Genomic DNA, 22,937 nt, shown 5'->3' with positions numbered 1-22,937 from the left:
GAGACAATTCAAGAAAATCACCGAAAACATATTAAAATTCATTTTTTCTTTTGACTGTAGTCATGAGTTAGTCTGTCTCCAGTCTAACAAATAGATATTTTAAAATGACCTTTTCTTATGGGGATTTAAAAAATATAAAATGTACAGTGGTCAGGAGCATGGCAATCTCTTTATAACCGAGGATCATATTTCTTAACAGGATTTTGCTTCCCAGTGCAAATAGTTTAACGCAGTAAGATGCAGCGAGGCCAGCAGTTGGGAAATGCCAAGGCCAATATTTGAATTCAGACACAAGTTTTAACAAAGGAAAAATGTATATCCTTGTAGCTGTTTGCCTGTGAATATTTCCCCAGAGGATTATGCACTATTCTTGAATCCAATCCAAGTTACCAAATTCCAAATAGACTCTGAGGTGCCAACTTACAAGGCCCATGTAGTTCCCTTTCCACCAATAGTTTTCAGTGTCTGTTATGTACCAGATACTGGGCAACTGTGTTACTGTTGGAAACCTTGAACATGGGGCTGTGGCAAGGAAGGTGGAATTTTTAAGATTGGTTACCCTTGGTTTTTTTTTTTAAAAGTGTTTAATGTTTCTATTTATCAGTAACCTTTGAAATATATATTGAATTCTCGTACATTTTTAGGTCATTCTTATAAGTTAACTTTTAAGTCACATAAGATCAGGTGATCATTTTGCTATAGGTTCCCTGATTGGTGACCATACTTCACTTATGCCTGTCTTCACTTCTGAATCTGTAATGAAACCCAAGGAGAAAAGGATTATTTCTCACCCTGTCACCCTTGCCAGAGGAGGCAAGGGAGTAGAGACGGCTAAGTTGGCTCAGTTTTTGTGGATAAGGATAAACTCAGATGAAAGCTCAGAGAATCTTAGTCTTATATAAAGTGATAAACTTGGTAAATTTACCTTGGGGCTCCAGATAATAGATAACGTCATAGATCAGGGACACACCCTGAGAACTCACTCCTTTCTATTCTATGAGTGTCTGGTCATACTGCTTGTGCTAACTACACACACATTCTATTTTAGAGTCACCTAACCCTCTTTCTGTGTCCTTTGTCCCCACACACCCGGGCCTGTGCTTGGCAAGCAGGCCTGTATCCAGAATCAGATTGGGTGGGTGCTATGATGTCAGAACTCTGGGCTGCAGTGTTTCTAATATGTGTTAGACCACAGTCACCTTTTCCTTTGCTTAGAAAGCTCACATAGTGCACACATAGTGATGCCCAGGCCATGAGGCCGACGTCCAGGTGCCCTAGTGCTGGGCCCACCCAGGCCTTGGAGAGTGTGGAAAGCATGAATGTGCCAGATGGGAGTGTCCTATTCCCCTCTGTCTTATCCTTAACCACATTATCTTGAATGGCTAAACGACCTGGGAGTAACCTGGATTGTATTAAGACCATTGGTTTCTAAAACACTTGCAAGTTGGAGAAGCAAGGTCATGGCTAGATTTTAAATACAATGTTGTTGTTGTTGTTGTTGTTGAGACAGAGTCTTATCATGTAATTCTGGCTGTCCTGGAACTCACTTTGTAGACCAGACTGGTCCCAAACTCACAGAGTTCAGTTGCCTCTGCCTCCTGAGGGTTGGAAGTTAAAGGTGTGGGCCACTATGCCTGATTCAGGTGTTAATGTGTGAAATGTATGTATTGCAGATTCAGTCCTGGGTAGGTAGGCTACAGCAGTGACTAAGGAGCTACAGTCTACTGGGGAGACAGACACATTTGTAAGTGACATCATGGACATCACAAATCTTAGACAGAAGTTCCTGGTTGATTATTATGTTGAGTAAATATTGCTACTTCTTGATGACCCAGTTTCGGAATCTGTAAATTACACATCTCTTAGGCTAAATAACAGGCTCTGTATCAATGTTCTTACAACTTTAATTCATTATTTTTATGTTCATATGCATGTATGATATGTTGTGTGAACTCATGTCACGATACATGCGTGGAAAGTCATAGGACAATTCTTTGGAGTCAGTTCTCTCCCTCCATCTCTCTGTAGGCTCCAGGGATCAAACTCACATCGCCAGGCCTGAGAGGCATGACCGTTACCTATTGAGCCAGCTCAACAGCTATTCTCAGCACTTATGCTTCAGCCATGAACATGAACTGATCTTGCTAACACAAGACAATTCTTATTCTAAAAGGGTTTGGAGAAGAAACTGAGTGGAAGAAAATGGGAGCGTGTCTAATGTTTTAAAGAGTTATAGACCTAGGACACCACAACTGTCAATCTTCTGCCTTGATAAGAACTTTTATCAAGACAAAAGTGTCTGGATAGTCACTGTAACTGAAAACAGGCTCACCATGTTGTGTATTATGTTTTACTGTCCCTCTGATTTTATTTAATTAAAGAACACACAGTGCCAATCTATGATGAATAAATATTTGGGGGGGTTAAGCCCTTATTTTAGACATTAATCTAGTAAAAGAATGATACCATTGATTTTTGGACTTCACAAAGAAGAAAATATACCCAAATACACTGAAACTGTGTTAGAAAAACCAAAGTATAGTATATGTTTCAACAACAAAGAACTGACTCTGTCCTCAAGAAACTGAGTGGATACTGCAGATACTTTTTGATTATCAGATACTTGGGCTCCTTCTACCACAATGTGTTGCCAATTTCAGGACACAAGGAGCACCTTCTACTCTAACATGGCTTCATTCTGGCTAAGTACCAAAGAGGAAGACAAAGAAGCATGAAGAAATCTGTCTCTCTCTCTGTCTCTCTGTCTCTCTCTGTCTCTTTGTCTCTCTCTGTCTCTGTCTCTCTCTGTCTCTCTGTCTCTCTCTGTCTCTGTCTCTCTCTGTCTCTCTGTCTCTCTCTGTCTCTGTGTCTCTCTGTCTCTGTCTCTGTCTCTCTCTCTCCCTCTCTCCTCTCTCCAGAAAACAGAACCTAGTCATTGTGCATACCTGGGTGCGAAGGTAGATTTTCAAATGAAATCTTTTCTCTGGGTCCCCAGATAAATCCAGACTTCTCCCAGTAAAGAAGAGAATAGACACCAGGGGACAACCAGTAGTCTCAGCCATAGCATGTCTGTGTTGCTGCTTGCTTCCTTCTGTGTGCAGCAGTATAATATATATATATATATATATATATATATATATATATATATATATATATATATATATATTGTACAATAATCACTGCTGTGTTTTTGAGATCCTGGTCGCGCTCTCCTTCGGTGTGCTTTGAGCACCTATATCTGCAGGATTTCATGTTGGAGCCTCGATGACCATCACTAATCCTTTTCTCCTTCGTTAGAGCTACTGTAGGTAGCCTTCTGTCTAGTGTAAGGAGGTACGGACAAAGAATGTGGGTAAGATTTAAAGAGAAGTGATGTCAGAAACCAGTCCGGAACCATCTGGCTATGGATCCTTAAGGAAGGCTATTTGTACCACAGGGCACCATGCCTTTGGGCCGTGCTCTGACAGTCAGGTGGGCTGAATGGTGGAATCTTTTGCAGCCGCATTTCATGTCCTTGGGAGATGGACTGAGCTGTCATTGGTGGAGGCGGTCCTAGATTCTTCCTGGCCCTGTTGCAATGTGAAGCAGACCCTGGTTGGGGTGGGCTGCAAAAGCCAGAACAACTTTTTTACAGCCTCCTTTGCCAGAAGCTGAAGTGGGAAAAGCCTGCTCAGGTTCCTCAGAGGGGACAATGTCAAAGCTGCAGGAAGACCTCACACACAGTGAGGAAGTGCTCAGCCAGAGCCCAAGGACGGTCTCAAAAGATAAGTATAGAGAAACTTAATTACCATTTAAAAGTTGTTCTGATGGGACCTCTCAGCCTGTTGGGTTAGTTCTACCTCTGAGCCTTCCATGTGAGTGCTCACAGGCTTAGCTCCTCCCTCCAAATCTAAAATGGATACTCAGTAACAGTAAGATGGATGGGTCTTCCAGGTGCACACAGAGGCTGGTAGCAAAGGCCAGCTGCTCCCAGTCTCACTTGCAGTCCATGATTCAGGTTGCTTCCTGGCTTGGGACAAGTATGAGTATAGGATCCTGTGCAAGGGTGTTGGTGCCAGTGTGTGGGGAGTGTGATTTTTTTTTTTCCTCTCAGAAACATCTGGAGTGTTGTTGAAGGCATACTAATACACATTTACACAAGCCCCAGGGGATTCCCATGCCTGAGAGAACTGCCTACATAGTTTCTATGCACATTTATTTCCTTAAAGGAGGTATTTTATATTCTACCCTGTAATTCGATTCTTTTGGCTCCCACTCTGCTAAAGGGAAAGAACATACAGCCCAAACAGATTTTAAAACCCAGACTCCTCCCTTCCACCTAGCAAACGTGCACAGTTTGAATTGACTAGCACACATCTGTCGTCTATGACTTGTTTATGCCAGCCATGCAATATTTTAAAAATAAAGTATAATGTTCTGTCTGTGTACAATCACATTTTTGATCAACCCCTCAAACATACTTTCCTCTTTTAGGGTGTAACTACATCCAAATAGTAATGTATATAGTTGATGTATCAGAAGAGCATGCATGTTTTATAGCAAATATACTCAAATATTTAAATCACACACAATGATAATTTACCACATAGTTCCCAATAATCTGCAAAGGTAGAAAAGGCCACCTAAGTGGGCTTGGTCCTCTTTTACATGTTGGGCTTTGAGGATTTTAAACCAAGGAATGAGAACTTATGCTAGTATCATACAATCCTCTTCTTTTACATGTTTGGCTGCAGAGGCTGGAAGGCTTTGGGGGTGGGTGGGATGAATTTCCTTAAGCTAGACCTGAGTGGAACTTACCATTTCAGGTGAGGGCTTCCTTTGCTACGACTCACAACCTCATCTAGAATGAAGCTGACATTTGGTTCCAGGAAACGATGTTGACTTAATGTGTCAAGTATTGTGTGCTACCAAGGACTCTCAAGTACCAGAACCCCAGCCTTAGCTGTTTTCTGTGTAGCATTGAGTGAAGAACTAATTTAGGAAGGGCTGGTTGAAGTGTGTCCAGTCTTACTGACAGAGAATACTCATTTTTAAAACGTTAACTCCCTAGGGAATTTGGCAATAGATTAAATTTGAAAGAATTGACAGGCTGCTTCTTTAAAGATCCTTTAAAAAACGTTTTGCTTGCATGTATTAAACATCTATAATGGCTTCCTGTTGCTTATCTGTTTCTGTCCAAACATTTCAAAAGTTCACTCTCAATTCAAATTGGAGGAGCACTGTTGCCCCAGACTTTCTCAAGAGCTGGGCCTGGGATTCCAGCTCTTTAAAGACCTCTCCAGGTTACTAAGCTGAACGCTGGAGAACTCGTGATCCAAAATGCTGCTGAGGAATAGCTAAGAATAGATAGCTTTAATGCAAGAAAGTGTCGGCCCCTGTTATTTTTCTTTTTGCAGATGCCAAAATATAAATCTGTTTTCTTTTTCCTTCCTTTCATTGGTTTCCACTCGCTTGCATTTGAGAGGATAAACTACATGGTTCTCAAATCAGTTTTCCTAGTCCCCAGGGCTAATTACTGTTCCTAGCACAATGGAATTGCCCTGGAGCCTGTTCAGTGATTGGAGAAGCCCACTTCAGGATTATTTGGTTTTGATATCTGACATGCAGCCCCTTGCCATGACTGATTTAACTGATCTGATTTTGCTAACTGCAGGTATCATCATACCGGGAAAGTATTTCCTGAAACAGTCCTTGGCCAAAACGAATAACATTCCCTAGCAAAGCCGAAGCAACACACTGCTCACCATGTCTTAGAGAAAAGACCTTGAGTTAACTAACAGGTCCAGGGAAGGCTGTGCACACAGCGGGCAGACTACCTCACGAGGTCACTCCTGCTCATCATGGCTTTTCTTCAAGGCAGTGACATGTAGGCAGTCAACTGAGTTGTTTGTACTTCTACCAGGCTGTTACACCATCAGTGCTTCCCTCCCCTGGCTGTTCAATTACCTCACTACAGAGCAATGCTACCTCTTGAGTACCTGGTTTTACCACTGACCACAGCAGAGGCCTGGATGTGATTTGCTCAAATAAGTTTCTTCCCCTCTTCTTCGTTTTTAAGTATGTGCAGGATGATGGGGTGGGTAGGCGGGGTGGGGGTGGGGCAGGCACGTCCTTCCACTGAGTACAGTGTGTATTCAGTGTCCAGCACTGTACCACGTACAGAAAGCAAACTTTATGAGCTGTATTCTGTGACTTATTGCTCTCCATCCTTCAATTGTTCCATTAATTTGATAGTATATGCTTTCAGCCGAACATTTGTTCCAAGTTCTGCCAGATTAAGAGAGACTTCCAGATGAAGTCCTGCCCAGAGGCTTTCTAAACTCTCAGAGCTTCTCCAATTCATCTTCTAGCTACTTGTCTATCCACAGAAGGTCTTTCAAGAACTGAACTGGGTCAGCTTCTTTCCATGATATATGTCTTTCCTCTCTAGCAAGGGACGTGCCCCAGGCAAATCTGGGACCAGCTCAGTGGCAGAGACATGGGTCAGACAGAAGCAGGGAATTTGGAACTTGAGCTGAGTGTTGAACAAGGGTACTTGTAGGGTCCCCTTCCATCCTTGGGCTAAGAGTTTCCCTTGATTCAGCCCTGGATGACACTCACATCCCTCCCAAGTAGCTGCCAGCCTGTCTAATTCTCTGGGGATTTTCTTGAGGATACAGGTCACTGTCTCTGACAATTAAGCTTTAAAGTTAATTCCCAAGATAAATAGGGCAAATTGATACCACTTTGGTTGTAATTTTTCTTGCTTCAAATTCTGGAAGACAATAGTGAATCTGCTACCAGACTCAGTTCCTGGAAATGCTAGAAACAGACATGTTATTCTCTGCCTTTCCAAATGAGGCAATTTAGGGCTGTCAGAAACAACCAAACACATGTAAACACCCTAATTCTACAGTGTGCTTGCGTTTCTGAGAGGACAGACACTCATTGTTTCCTCTCTCTCTTTTTTGAAAGCTACACAAGTAGTGGTTTCTGTTTAAAGTGGAATGATAGAGGGTTGTAATCTTTTTAATTCAGACCTTGCAGCAGAAAAGCTGGGTTTACTTGCAAACTGTGATTATTCAGTAACACACTCTGCATGGAACAGGGAAAGTAAATAACTGGATCCGAACTTTATAATTACATGCAGGGGCAATTCAAAGCTGCAGAGCCCAGAGCAGGACTTGTGGGCCCGGGGCAGCAGCTGTACTTTCTGGCTTCTCCCACACAGGCTGAGGCCTGGGAGAAAGCAGGAGCTGAGAGGTCCCAGCAGGACCCCAGGTGCTGAGGGGGCCTGCTGAAGGATTTGTCATCCTCCACTTCAGTTTGCAAAAACATAGATTTACAGGGGAAAATGTGAGCCCTGACAGAGTCCCTGAGACCTACGACTGTTCCCTGCACAGTGCGCAGGATACATCAAGATCTTAATAATTTTGCTGCAGGGTTCTTGGGGGTGGGGGTGAGGGTGGTGGGGAGAGGGAGAGTTTCTTTGTTAAAGAAGGTTGAGAAAGGCCATCCACTGCGTCCCTCATGGAGAATCAAAGTGCATGCTAGCCCATCAAGGCTGGGAAACACACAAGCCTGCTAGTTGCACTTTTCCTTTCCATCCTTTGATTTGTGGCAGTCCGATCTTGCTAACTGAGATCTTGCTAACCGAGCAGTTTTGGCTTTTCAAATGAGTTCATTTTGGGATGGAAAAAAATACACACACACACACACACACACACACACACACATATGCTGGTGTGGGGGTGTGCATGTGCATGCTAACATCATGAGGACTTGTCTTTCACTTTCCACCTTGATTTTTAGAGACAAATCTCTTCACTGAGCTTGCACACAGATAATTTGGCTGGCCTAGGGCTTCAGGGATCCTTCTATCTCTGGTCCCTCACCCCAGTGGTTGTAGGTACAAACCTTGCTTCTCATACAGATTCTAGGGGCTTGAACTTAGATGCTTGCATGACGCTTTACAGACTGAGCCATCTTTTCAGCCCTTCAAGATTCAGAAACAAAGTTTTAACACACTCAAAAAGTATGTGTTCTTTAGTCTTTCTGTGAGTGCTGACAAAAGGCTGGCAAACTTCAGTAGTGTTTTATACATCCCTAATAAACATTTGCCATTGACCAGATACCGTTTCAGAAGTTTGACTTTGTTGTTAACTCTAATTCTCCTTCTCCAGAGCTCAGGGACCTAGAAAGAACAGTGGCTAATGGTGGGATGAGTGTTGGGCATCCCTAACACTCTGAGTAACCACCATTCTGTCAGTTGTTTAGAAAGGCATGTAGACAAAACAGAACCACTACAACAATCCCACTTTTCACAGTTCCAAAAGTGTGACTGTTTTGTGTTCAATCTGCATTCTGTGGGTTATTTGCAGTGTGCTATGAACCCCAGGTGTGTATAAGACAGATCAAACATTTCCTCCTGCTAAGGCAATGGCCTGTGTGGCTCTAACTGTAGGATTTTTTTCTAGGGGCCAGTGGATTGTTTCTGTAGACAGAAGGCTCACAGATTCCCATCACAAATACAGATGGTAGCTGGTACAGGCCACGGTAATGTAAGGGCATTTTGGAATGCTTCAGCAATTTGCATGCCATAAAATGCTAACCTGGGCCAACGAGATGGCTCAGCAGGTAAAGGGGCTTTCCGCCAAGCTCAACTACTTGAGTTGGATTCCCTAGGACCCTTATGAGAGAGAAAACCAATTCTTACAAGCTGTCCCCCAATAACATGTGTCCTATGACACACAGGCTTCTCCCTCAACATACAACACATATTCATGTTCACCTCCCCAGAATTATAGTAGATATGAAATATGCTAACTTGGAATTTACCACATCCCTAGTTGCCTTACCCCACCCCCAGAAAAGTATTTTCCAGGATTTTTCAGGCTTTAGATGACAAAAACTCAACTCCATCTTGTTAAAGCAAGCTTACTGGTCTGTAAGTCCATGACTGAATAGGCTTAGGCACATCTACATATACACACTCAAATCCTATCTTGAATACGCTTTCTTTTCTTTGTTCACTATTGGTCTCATTCTCTGCTCTACTATTACTCTGTGGCCTGGGCAATAGCTGCTCATATTTCCAGTTTAGGTCATCCTTATGATTCCAGGGCAGCTAACAGTCTTCCCTTGCAGATGAGTAGCCAACCTGTGGAACAAGTCTGCTTGCTGACAGTCTACCTCTACCATCTAGTGTATGATCTAGCACAAGTTACTATATATGCATTCCAGTTCCTTTATATAAAGACAGATCATGGCAGGACACCATGTCCAGCTATATGGGTATTAGAAGAAAGAACAGATTTTAAGCATTTAGAAAGGTCTGGCTCACTTTTCAGTGGCTGTGATAAAACACCACAACCGGGGGCTGGTGAGATGGCTCAGTGGGTAAGAGCACCCGACTGCTCTTCTAAAGGTACAGAGTTCAAATCCCAGCAACCACATGATGGCTCACAACCATCTGTAACGAGATCTGATGCCCTCTTCTGGAGTGTCTGAAGACAGCTACAGTGTACTTACATATAATAAATAAATAAATCTTTAAAAAAACAAACAAACACCACAACCAAAATAAACTTGAAGAGGAAAGGGTTCGTGTCCTCTTCTGTTTTCAGGTCACAGTTCATCATGGCGGGAAGTCAGACAGGAATTTGAAGGCAGGAACTGAATGAAGTAGAAAGCATAGGGAAATGCTGCTTGCTGGTTTGTCCAAAAGACTGAGGGCAACAGGCAGGAAGAAGCAATGCTGCCTTCTTTTGTGCTTTTATATCTGGGGAGCCTCCAGAAGATGCCACGGAGATTTGGGGCAGGTCTTCCCAATTCAAATAATCTGATCAGGGAAGTCCCTTGTCCCAAACATGCCCAGTAGCTTGAACCATAGTTGATTCCCGATCAAGCCAAGCTAATAACAAACATTAGCTGTCAGGTCCACTGTAGGGCAACATCCAATTCACTTCCGACCATAACAGAAAAGGGCAGGGCCTGGTCTCTGTGTGGCTTAGGATGAAACTGATTGTCAGCATTTTGTTACATTTAAAGTTGGAGCCTTGGACCAATGTAACCTGTAGTGCTATGTCCTCATGGATGACATAAGATCAGAGTATGTATGTCTCTACATCAGGAGACTATTCCTTGTAGAGGGTGGAGCTCAGCTACTACTTCCAGCTACTACACACCACCCCCAGCCATCTTCCCCCTACATAGTCCTGTTCCTGCTGTGCATACCTTGGGTTCATATAGGATATAGGATTTATTTAGTATATATGGTATGGAGGATTGACATGGCTTGGGTTACTAATGATGCAGCTTTGTGAGTGATTACGCATGCCGGGTGGGACTTTGTGGTGACACAGATTGCTTCTTAGTCACTTTCTATGCTTGTTCAAGCTGAGCAAAGTCCTCGTCAGTTTGGCCCATAGGGAAGTCTGAAAGGCATTTTTTTTTTTTTAAATTAAGATTGATGTGGAATGAGCTGGGTGTGGTGGTGCACATCTTTAATCCCAGAACTCAGGAGGCAGAGACAAGCGGATTTCTGAGTTCGAGGCCAGCCTGGTCTACAAAGTGAGTTCCAGGACAGCCAGGGCTATACAGAGAAACCCTGTCTCGAAAAACCAGAAAAAAAAAAAAAGATTGATGTGGAAAGACACAACTCACTGTGGGCAGTGCCATGAAGCATCAAAGCAGTAAGCGGTATCCCTCCATGATCTCTGCTTCAGTTCCTGCCTCCAGGTTCCTGCCTGGACTTCCATCAATGATATGTGACTAGAGTATGTAGCCCGAATAAGCCCTTTCACCTCCAAGTTTCTTTCATTATGGGATTTATCACAGCTATAGAAAACAAACTGAGGTACCCATGATCTTGTAAGTAACCGCTCACCCATGTTTCTATAAACAAGCCCACCACACTTACTGTATCACCATGCTAGTCTTGAGTCTAATATCTTGGGTCTGATGTGTGCTGTCTGGGCTTGAGAGATGTCTCTTCACATCTCACCAGGTTTCTGACAGAGGAACTAGCCTCATCCTTGTGCTCACAGATCTAGGCCCCACCTACACTTCTCCATCTCAGCTCAAAATCTGCTTAGCTGCCCAGATTTGCTGGGTAGATTTTTGTCTACTTGACATAAGCTAGAGTCACTTGAAAGAAAGGCCCTCACCTGAGGGTCACCTCTATCAGACTGGTCTGTGGAAATGTCTGTGGAACATTTTCCTAATTGCTGATTGATTGTGTGGGTGAGAGGAGGGTGAAATCCCTGGACCAGTGGGTCTGGGCTGTATATAATAAAAGGAAGCAACACACAGACCAACAGTTGTTCCTTTATGGTCTCTTCTTCAGTTCTTGCCCCCAAGTTACTGCCTTGACTTTCCTTGATGACTTACAAGCTAAGTAAATCCACTCTCTGTATTGTTCTTGGTTAGTGTTTTATCACCGCCACAGAAAGCAAACTAGGACATCAGTCTAAAACTCCGGGCTCCGAGGAAACCTGTGATAAATCGTGGGCGTTATTCTGTGTGGTTACGGTTTTTACACAGCCTGATCTAGATTCTAGGCCAACAGCTCCTGAGCTCTGACCAACACACACATCACACCTTGCCAAGGTTGAGAACCTTTCGGGACCTTGCCTTGCCTCCTGGTTAGAGGCCGTTGTGGTGACCTGCATCAGAGTTTCCTGTGTCTGGAGACGCTGCACCTTAGCTATCCTGGGGTCAGGTTCCGTACAGTGCCCTCACTGCCCCTCTCTGATATCCGTGCTTTGGAGAACTCTCTGTTGGCCCTGTGTTTAACAAGCTCAGGCTCTGCTTTACTTCCCTGCAGTTTGTCCTCCAGCTGTGTCTGTGTTGTGCTCTGCTGGTCCTTCCTGCATGGATGTTAAGGGGAAATAGACATTTACTTTCTCTTGAACTGAGCACTAGCTTCAGTGTCAGCCCAGAGTCACATTGAGTATAATAAATTTGCATCTTTCTAAATGGCATCTTGAGCAGAGTAGAAAGTTCCAGATCCCATATATTAAGAGATAACTGATTTTCTAGCTGGCTAATAAATTACATTTCCATGTCAACAAGTGGGTTTTTATTTTACCATAAGCAATTTTCCAAATACAAGAACTTCTAAAGAGCAGATAAAAGCAGCTGTAAATGTGATCTCGGAATAAATATGAAGAAAGGCAACAGAAGCAGCCTGCAGAGCCAGCTGTGCTCTCTGGAGCTTCCCAGTCCTCCTCAGCCAGGCACACACGAGCTGGAGGGCTTCTTTCCAGCACTGCTTGCACTTCTTCATGGTTCTTGAAACCGTGCAGACATTCTGGTTCCTATCAAAATAGCAGTCACCATCACCAAGATTATCCACTTCCTCCTTCTCTTCTGTTTCCCTCTGACCCCTCTTTGGCATCTGTGCCTTCCACCCCGATGTTGAAGATGAGGAGTCTTGATTAGGAGAGGCTATGATAGCGTATGTTTTAATACAGGGCTGCGCAAAGCAAAGGTTAGCCTGTGATTTACGGAATCATGCTACTCACCCGGGCAAGGAAGGCTCTTAATCCCTTCTCTTTAATCCCACAACCCCCCAACCAGTCACATTTCCATCTTCTGGTTGCAGCTGCACTTGAAGCCCTTGAAGCCCAATGCACTTTTCCAGGGATGGTAATTCCATCTTCCTGAGCAGATTCAAAGGTTAAACAGTTCTGTAGAGCTTGTGCTTTCAACAGGCAGGAGTGCAATCAAGAAGTGGCTTTCAGGCCAAGAACAATACAAATTGTAGTCAGAAAGAGGGGCTGAAAAAAATCTTTACAATTTTGAATGAGATTGTATTAGTTTTAAAATTTTTATTGGTGTGTGTGTGTGTGTGTGTGTGTGTGTGTGTATGTATGTGTGCGTGTGTGTGTGTGTGTATGTATGTGTGTGTGTGTGTGTGTGTGTGTGTGTATGTGTGTGTGTGTGTGTGTTTTATGTGAACTCAGGTCAGCAGGATTGTGAAGCAAGCACCTTTTCTAGCTGAGTGTCTCACTGGCCCTGAGTTTGTGTTTTTGACACTGAAGGCTGTGGGGCTGCCTTCTCTACTGTAAGCATGCCGTGGTATTTGTCTCAGCATTATCTTAAAACTTAGGTCACTCAGTTAAACTGGTTGTGCATTCAGCACAGAAACCATTTCTCCTTCAGCTCTTAGATAGTGTGTATTCGACTTTGACTTTGAGATAGGGTCTCAGTATCTTAAGATGGCCTAAATTCACGATCCTTTTGCCCCAGCCTACAGATGTTGGGATGATAAGTGTGTACATCCATGTTCAGCTCCTGAGTCCAGCTGCCAACCAGTCATAATCTCCAGACTTCTGTTCCTTTTGGAATGGTCATGTAATTCTCATTCATGTCTCTTTGGCCATATTTTCCAGACACTGGAAGTCTGATGCTTTATTTTATAACTTTCAATCGAAAGCTAAGTATTCACTATCAGCTAAGCATATAGCTCTGTGGATCAGTGCTTGATTAGTGTGGAGACCTGGGTTCGATCCCTGGTCTGTATACTGTAGGTATGGTGGCATATACCTGCAATCCCAATACTCAGGAGGTCGACACAGGAGGGCCAGAAGTTAAGGTCACCCTCAGCAATATGGCAAGCTTGAGGGATAAAAGTAAAACCAAACAAAAAAACCAACCAACCAACCAAACCAAATTAATATCGGTCATTAATATTGGCAGAAGAATTAGGATTATTGAGCCAAAGTCAGGTTCAGGAGTTGTCAGGAGAGCCCGAGAGGTTGCCGCCTGACAAGGTGTCCACTATAGCCTGATGGTGACTTGCAGAGCATCAGAACAGTGAGTGCAGTCAATCAGACCTTGTGGCTCCCCTGGGGGGAAGCCTGGACCGCGGTGACATCATTTCCTTTTCAGAACTCTTTCCAGATGAGTCCATTTCTGAATAACCGGAGTGAACAGTTTCTCTCCTGCCCTTCTCTTTTGTTCCCCCATCGTTTTAGCAGCAGATTTTGCCCTCTTCCTTTTGATTGGTGCTGTACTGTGTCACACATTGACTACAGCTCTGTGACATTTTATGTGCGTGCCACCCAGATGCTACTCCCCCATGGGAAAGAGCCCATCCTTGAACTCACAGCTTAATGTACTTACTGCAGCCCCCTCCTACCCACCTCTTCAGCCCTTTGACCTTGGCCCAGCAAATTAAACCCTTTGCTTCCCAGTTCTGGCTTTTTACAAAGCTTGCTTCCTATGTGGTGCGGCTTCATGTCCAGACTTCAGTCAGTGGTGATTCATTCCCTGGCCTATGATCTTTCTCATTTTTCCCCAAATTGTTGTTTTATTTCATTCTCTTTTAAACTCAAAGGCTGCATAAAGTAGACCCATTAGTCCGTAATAGTTGATGCAGGATGAAAGCAGCAGCCTCCCAGCCAGTCTGGACCTCTAAGTGAGGGAGAAGTGTGATACAAAGAGGAAAGGCTCTCAGAAGGAACCTGCTGTGACTTCACTCTGCCCAGGGCCTCCGGCTTCCACAGCACCACCACAGCCTTCTCCTGTGTACACACAGCTTTTGTATAAGCAGCTAGGGTAAGCAGAAGCTCAATTTAGCAAAGAAACAGAAGCAGATAATGTTTGTTTATTGACAAGGGGAGCAACCAGCCTTTGTTCATAAACTTATTCAACAGACAAGGGTTCTTTTTGCTGCTTAAACCATGGTCTGAAGAGCAAACAGGACTGGGGAGGCCTGACAACAGGGAATCCAGTGGCCACAGGGTTTTCAGAGTCTTTCTCTCTTCCTCCCTCCCTCCCTCCCTCCCTCCCTCCCTCCCTCCCTCCCTCCCTCCCTCCCTCCCTCCCTCCTTCCCTCCCTCCCTCCCTCCTTCCCTCTCTTCTGTGTCTCTGCCTTTGCCTCTGTTTCTGTCTCTTCCTCTCTCTCTTTCTCTCTCCTCCCCATGTCTCTCTCTCTCTCCCTCTCTCTCTCTTTCTCTCTCCCTCCCTCCCTTCTGTGTTTCTCCCTCTCCCTCTCGGTCTTTGTCTTTCTCTCTCTGTCTCTCTCTTTCCCTCTCTGTCTCTCCTCCTCCCTCCTTCCCTCTCTCCCTCCCTTCTGTGTCTCCGTCTCTCCCTCTCCCTTTCTCCCTCTCTATGTATCTGTGTGCGCAGCATGTGTTCAGGTGCATGGGTAGTGTGCCCCTGTGCACACATGTGGAGGCGGGAGGTTGGCATTCAAGGTCTTTGTTATGGAGTTCCACCTTATTTTTGTTGAGACTGGGTCTCTCACTGAATTGGAACTTTCTGTTTCAGCTCACCTGGCTGGCCAGTGGGCTCCCTGCTTCCTCCTGCCTGCCCCTCTGGTGCTTGAGGTATAGGCACACATCACTCTTTCCACACCCTCAGCTTTTACGTGGGTGCTGGGATCCAAGTGTAGGGCCTCATACTTGTGCAATAAGCATTTTACCTACTGAGTCACCTCCCAAGTCCTGGCTTTCTTGTTGTGGATGTCAAGCTTCTTCAATACCTTAGGAAGGCCTAACAACCAGAGATGTTTCCAGTGTGAGAACGTTCCTGTTTTTATATCATAAGTTTAAACAACTTCCACAAGGGAAAAAAAATAAAAAGAACTGATTGACTCAACATAAAACAGTTGCTGTGCTTTCAAATTCTCTCCTGTTTCTGTCAACACACACACACTCATGCACACACTCATGTGAACACACACACACACATACACACAAACTTGTACATGCACATACACATATATACATGCATGCACATGCATACACATACACACATGCACACACACATACACATGCACACACACATGCATATACTCATGTGAACACACACACATGCACACACATACACACAAACTTGCACATTCACATACACATATACACATGCATACACATATACATATGCACATACACACATGCATACACTCATGTGAACACACACATACACACATGCACATGCACACACACATACACACATATATACACACATGCACACACACTTGCACATGCACACACATGCACATGAACACACACTTGTTTTTAAGTTTTATGGTTTGCTTTTTTAATTTCACTGTATTCATGTACTCTTTGCATTTACTTGCCTAGGACCCAAGGCTTCAATTGTTTGTTATTTGACACAGGGTCTTATCTAGAAGGCACTAGCACACGCTACCATGACTAGTTTCAACTTTTTCAAAGCCTATAGAAGAGTCCATCTTATTCATGGGTCTCAGGCTACATAATAATTTATGTTCCCACTGTGAGCCTGTAGGATGTTCCATCTTAAGGAGGATCCATCTGACTTCCCTTGAAGGACATTGTGTGACATTTCTCAGTGGTTTTTTTTTTTTTTTTTTTTTTTTTTTTTATGACTATGACTAGGTTTTTGGTTTGTTGGCCAGTTTGTTTTTGAGAATTTTTTGATCATAGTTCTTATGTGAGGATGTCATGTTGCTTTACTTTGAAAAATATCACATTCATCTTTGCCAGCTATTAGTGCATTGGTTCTCCGCTGCAATCAAGGCCTACTGTCAGATGCATGCAGGGCAAGGGTGGCCACCACTGATGGAAAATGCACAGCTCTCATTTCTCCTGGGCTCTGATGAAGACCAGCATGAAAGGAAAGCAGAAATCCTATTATAATTCCCACAAATGCAATCCCTAAGCTGATTAGCATAATATTTGCATTATTGCTGCTCCCTTTGTTATTCCAGACCTCTCTTAACACGGGTCATTGACTGTAAGCTAGTATACATTTTGTTTCATTACAATTTGCATTAGATATATTTAAAACCTTTCTATTTGATCAAGGCTCCACATTTTTTTTTAATTTAGACGTTCCAAACATCAAACCTTTTGAAACCCCACGGATGGTATGTATCCTATCCTCTAAATGAGATGATGTCAGCAAACAGAGTTGGACAATCCTCGGCGGAACCAATTTCAGCTCATTTCAAAGAGTAAAAATAGTTTCCATATTTCATAGGAAGGGTCTGCTAATAAACATAATAGAGAAACTTAGAAGAGCAATTCCTTCCCATCAAGCTTCCAGAACAAATATGTGTATATTGTGTATATTAAGAAGACAAGCAAACAGCATGTACTTTATATAATTTATATAAAATGTATATAAATCAAAGAGTAAGAGCCAAGAATTACAATTCTTGAAACCAACGTCATATAAATACGATGGGTTGAGAACATTCCATGGAATAAATCCCGACAGTGCTCACTCAACAGCCAGCAGCAGTTGTCCAAACAAGTGGCTCGAAAACTCCTCTCTTGGTTCATTCATTCATGAGTTCAATAGCCACCACATTCTAAGCTAAGTGCTTGGGAATAACCCATTTAAAGACAAAGCCACTGTCCGACCTACTGTGGAGAGCAGAAAAGACACCCTTTAGGAAGTGCTTAAAGGCAAGTAAGAGAAAAGAGGACAGCTTCACAGCTTACATTGCCTTCCTTAAGCAGTGACTGGAGGGAGCTGGCTCGAGATCTGGTGAATCAGCACACAGACAGAATGTTTTTATGTTCTATGAGCAGACTGCTGGGTACTGCATTTTCTTCCCACCCCCATGCTTGTCACTCTTGACTGTAAGATGAGGGTTACAGTGTCTGGCTTTGAAGTCTACATTCACAACAACAAAATGGGAAGGGGAAACTCCAGAGGTTCTCTTGTTTTATCTGGAAAAAACAAAACAAAACAAAACAGATTTGAAAGTCAGGAAACAAGATATCTTTCCAGATGTGTTTCAGAGGGTTGCCCCTTATGTCACAGTGTTAGACTGGTGCCACCTGGACACACTTGTCTGTAATGGAGCCCCACCATGCAAGCTAGGCAGGTACTTTACAACTGATTATATCCCAAGTCCTTATAGGGAAGTGTTCTAACCCCTGGTGTTAGGGGAAAGGAGAAAGGAGGAAGCAGCTGGAAGTGGCTTAGCTCCAGCTAACAGAGGCCTGTGCAGTATGAATTCCTGTAGGTCCTCATAGCCTGCAGCAATTTGAAGACAAATAGTCTATTTATTCATTTAGGAGAGACTTGCAGGCTTTCTTCAGGCTATACCTCAAAGACATAATAGTTAATAAGGCAGATTTAACCCCTGCTTTCAAAATACTGAAGGCCCAGAAGAGAAGACAGCACAGGTCAATAAAAATAATTATAATAAACCATGATGACTTGCTGTAATGATTCTCTAGGATTGAACCCCAGAGTCAGTCACAGCAGACTAATCTGCAGCTTGGAAACACAGGGGATATTATTAACTAGACCTAGGAATTTGAAAACATGATACACCCACCTATTCATGTAACAACTGACTCCCTAATGTGTTTCAAGGGTATGCTTCAATCCGTGTTACAATTAGGCTCATTTTCGCTTCTAGGAGTTGGTTTTAGGGGATGATTTTCATGTCCAACTAGTACCTCCCAGCTCTACCCTTATGCTAATAACTCAAGCACTGACAAGGGGAATCACAGTATCCCAAGCTGAGGCTATGATCTTCTCCTGGTCTAACTCCAGCTCCTTGCTCTACCTCTCCGTAGACCAGAGTATATGGCTAGGTGGTGAGTGTGGCTGAGGGCCAGCACAGGAGCCTGAAGCTGTCGCTCAGCATACATGGGTAACATTTCAACACACTGGGGCTTGTGGGAAAATCAGACAGCAAAGCTGAAGCCCTGAGAAAAAACCATCAATGGATTCCACCAGGCCCAAACAACGCTGGTCCACTGTGGCAACATAAAAGGCCAGCATCCTGGCCGTGAGTAATGTGCTCTTGGCAGCTGTTAAAAGGGCCTAAAACCCCACTGGCTCCCAGATCCAGTGGGGCAGGCCAGGTGCAGGCTGACAGGAGAGCTCTGTTGATTCTAAAGGCCAGAGATGTTATTTTGAGGTTTGACTGTTTATGTCTCATTACTGCTAATTTCCATGAGTTTGCAGGCCATTTTCTGACACCCCCAGGCCGTGGTGGAGAACTCCGTGTACACATGAAGGCTATTCACTAACCTACCTCCCCAACCCCCCAGTTTTTTGTTTGATGAGAGCCATTTCTGGGAACACAACAATCTTCATGTGGAAATTTCTTAAGCAATTTTAGCTTGGGTTTGTGGGTACCTCTCTGAAGTCACTTCTGGGTATGAGTGGAGCTGGCCTGGGACACATTTAAACCCTGTTTACCTTCTAATTCTCTTCCTCTCGGAATGGTAAGTATTAAGATAGTGATCTGGGCAAATACATAGAAGTGTTAGCTTGCTGTTATAGTTAGAACATTCAATGGAGAAAATTCAAATTCAACTGAAAAGTCAGGAAGGGGGCGGGGAAGTAAAAGAAGTAAAAAGTTACACACAGGATCATATGTTATAAGCAATGAACAGGAGAGACAGGGCTCTTTCCCTCAGACTTCTTTGTCCCCACAGTGTCCTTCTCTGAGGGCCTCAAGCCTCCTGGTTCCTCATCCCTCTCCAAGCCTACCTTCTTTTGTTTTTAATAAAAACATTCCTAGTTTTTATTTATGTGGAAAATTCTGAACATATTCAAAGTACACAGAGCATACATGCATCTGCCTCCCTGTTCCAGTTTCATTACTATTTATCCTGTGAGTGTGAGTGTGCGCATGTGTGCACATGTGCCTATGTTTTTTAAATTACATGGTCATGTTTATTTCTCACCTAGTACGAATCTTTACCATGCCATTACTTAGAAAGTGCAACAGAGACCTTAGTCTGACTGTTTAATTTGAGATCCCCAGAGTGTGAAGTGTTGACCTTAGTGTTTATTGGATGTATAATAATTAAGAGTGGTATTCAGAGGGCATAGGGAAAGCAAGCGGGCTCATCTCTGGTAGAGACTGACTCCACATAGCTTGCCTCTTGCCTTCTTTTTTTATATGTTTGCATCTTTCCCAGCAGGTTTACAACAAAGTTGGCAGCTGAAGTTTTTATACTTCATTTAATTATTCATTAAAATTTTAATCACTTTATTTACTTATTCATCTCCTGTGTGTGTGTGTGTGTGTGTGTGTGTGTGTGTGTGTGTGTGTGTGTGTACTTTTGTGTCAGGTGGAGGTCTGAGGTAGCTTGCAGGAGGGAGTCAGTTTTCTTCTTCTACATTGTGGGTCCTGAGCATGAACCACAGGTAGTCACGCTTAGTGAAACATTCTTAGCTAGTTTAGCTGCCCCACGTGCTGTATTTTGAAGAAACTTCCATACTTGAGCTTTCTCGGGCTTATTAATGCCACAACAGTTGGGGGAATGCCTTTAAACAGTGAGGAAGCCCTGTGGAGCCGCTGCTCTGAACAGGAACTCAATATACAGCCGAGGGTCTCTGAAATGGGAACAGAAGTCATTTGCTCTCCAGCCTCAGACTCTGAAAATGCTGCCGAAGGTAAGAGAATGGACAAAAGACCCTTTAAGTGTGGGATAGCCATAGGTAGGAAGGAAGAGTGGGTAGTAGGGTGTATAGAAGAGCTGGATTGATGTTCACAGATGGGTGCTCTCTCAGTGGGTGTCTGGTGATACAAGAGTGATGGATACACCCATTGGAGGACAACTTTTATAAGACTCAGATTTTAAAATTACACACACATAGTCAGTATTAATAAATTTTTTTTGCATTTCACAAAATTTACTCAAATAATAAAATAATTAACATTCAAGTAGCTTCCAAGAATAAGGAAGTAAATTTGTCAGTTTGCACACTCACTTTGAGTGCATCGGCCTTGCCTTGGGGGGTGGGTACTTCTTCACTTCTGCGGGGAAGTCAAACCTCAGAGAGAGAGAGAGTTTAAGGGTCTGTCACTTATCCATCAAGGCTGCAGTCCAAAGTCAGGAACTTGGTGTCACATAACACATAAATGAGACAGTGCTGGATGAAAACAGATTCATCTCCTAGTGTTCAGGAATGTTCTGTCACCCCTGGCCACTGCGCCTCGTCTTATCTGTCTTTAAGGCACTTGCTCAGTCTATCAGCGCCTTTAGCTCTCCAATGCCCCCAAGCATACACTGCTGGTTCCACCAGCCTGTGTGGAGAACTCACAGTTAGAAATCCATTCTTCTTAAAGAGCCATGAGGACAGTTTGAAAGGATGAAATACAACCCGATATAATTAACACGTCAATAGTGGCAACATGAAACCCACAGTTGAGCAATTTGGGCCTGTGCAAGCAAACAGATGAGATAATTTGAAGCTCCTTGCTGTGTGAGTAGGGTGTGTGTGTGTGTACCTGTATGAGTGTGCTTACGCATAGCCAAACCTACAGATCTTTCTTTAAGTTTTACTTATATTTTGTTTGTTTGTTTGTTTATTATTTGTTTGTATGTGTGTGTTTGCTCATGTGTGCCATGGTGCACATGCAGAGGTCACAGCATAACTTGGGGAAATGTCCTGCTATATGGGGCCTGGTGATCCAACCCAGGCCATCATGCAAGAGCCCTTACCTGAGGACAGTCTCCCCCATAGATAACTTAGTGCATCTGTTTTTAATTGGCTTCACTGAGCAGTCAAGCACTAAAACAGTTTTAACCTAAATGTATCAAATCATTGTAAAGACATTTGGATGGCTAGAAACTGAAGAAACAGAATTTCTAGGCATTCTAGCCTACTGAATTCAGTTGTGTTTGGAGTAGTGTGCTGTGGCTCAACGCTTTCTCAGCTGAGCCTTGCCCTCAACCCTGGGCTTCTGGTGGTTAGAATGCAGAGGCCCGAGGCCTGTCTGGAGAGAGGGACCCCGGTGCCTCAGCCTGTGGACTCTAAAGCCCTTCACTGCCCTGGAAGACTGTCTCTAGTCATGGATTCTTTGTTCCCAAGCAGAGATAGGAATTTTTGCCTGTTGTGGAGGGATCTTCCCTTGGGTTTGGTCACATGGAGGTGTGGAAAGGGATTTAGTTTTATGTCTGAGTGAGTGAGTGAATGTGGGGCAAACGTTTTGAACCCAAATGGCTGTGTGAAATGTCCTTACCTGGCGTCCCCTCTCCTTGGCAGTGTGCAGGAGCTTGTGAATACCTTGTCCCAAGCAGGCTGGGCACAGGCCAAGAGTCTTGCATAGCACGTGTGGGTGTTGAATCAACAATTCTGCTTATGACTCTCCAGGGACTCTTCTTTGAAGATTATGCAACTCTGGCTAAGAGTATGGCTTTGCCTTACTGCTTTACAGACTGGATTAACTTCGTGAAAACAAACAACAGCTTCTCTCCTCCCATTTAGGCAATTTACATTTTTTTTTCTTCTGTTTCTGACGAAATGATGTGAAGGAAGAGAGAATTCTACTGGGCACACTTTTCTGATTTTGTTGCAATTTGCAAAGCACGTTCACCATGTGGCTATAGAAGAAGCTTAAACTAACACATTTTTAAAGAAATCAAGCTCTCAGTATATGTGAAAGTTTCAGTATATAAGACATTCCTGGGTGTTAGCGATGGCCCAGCAGGTTAAACTGCCTGCCCTGAAGCCTGAGGCACTGGGTCTAGATCCCGACATCCACTCACGCTGGGTGTGCCATCCACGCTGGGTGTGCCTGGCTGGGATGCGCAGAGTTCTGGGACATGCTGGCCAGTCTAGCCAAGTCTGTGAGTTCCAGATCAGGGAGAGATCCTGTCTGAAAAAATAAAGTGAAGAAGAGACTGACAAAGACATTTGACGCACGAATGCATGCACAATGTTAAAAAAAAAAAGATAAAAGTTTGATGATAAAATAATCTGGAACATTATTAAATTTTGCCAATGATTCTCCTGGATCCCTTACTTTTTAATTTTTGGGTATTAAAATAGGCTGTGTCATGTCTTTATTTTTTTTTTTTTCAGTTTACCTGATTACTTAATATAATAGAATGTTCTACTCTTTGTTTATTTCAGTGTTGCAAATTGTTAACTGGTATTAGTTACCTTTCTATTTATTGGAGAATGTAGTTGTTTTCTTAACAATGTGCAAAAAATCCCTTTCCCATAAAGGTAAATAAATAAACTTGTTTATTTGA

At 43.4% G+C, this 22,937-nt stretch overlaps 2 long non-coding RNA genes across 2 annotated transcripts in view; one reads left to right on the top strand and one right to left on the bottom strand.

Annotated features, from left to right (window-relative positions):
* Gm52178 overlaps positions 1–22,937 on the top strand; it is a 90,337-nt gene that overhangs the window by 5,088 nt on the left and 62,312 nt on the right. The gene's annotated exons all lie outside the window — the stretch shown is intronic.
* The window catches only part of Gm33497, a 69,433-nt gene continuing 67,139 nt past the window's right edge, over positions 20,644–22,937 (bottom strand). The window contains exon 3 of the long non-coding RNA XR_875131.2: positions 20,644–22,558. This is a non-coding gene — a long non-coding RNA (predicted gene, 33497). The remainder of the gene's footprint in view (positions 22,559–22,937) is intronic.

The sequence above is a fragment of the Mus musculus genome, chromosome 15, assembly GCF_000001635.26.
Source record: "Mus musculus strain C57BL/6J chromosome 15, GRCm38.p6 C57BL/6J".
In the NCBI taxonomy this organism is placed as follows: Eukaryota; Metazoa; Chordata; class Mammalia; order Rodentia; family Muridae; genus Mus; species Mus musculus.
The sequence above is the reverse complement of the archived record's forward strand: the minus strand, read 5'-3'. Positions and strand labels throughout refer to the sequence as shown.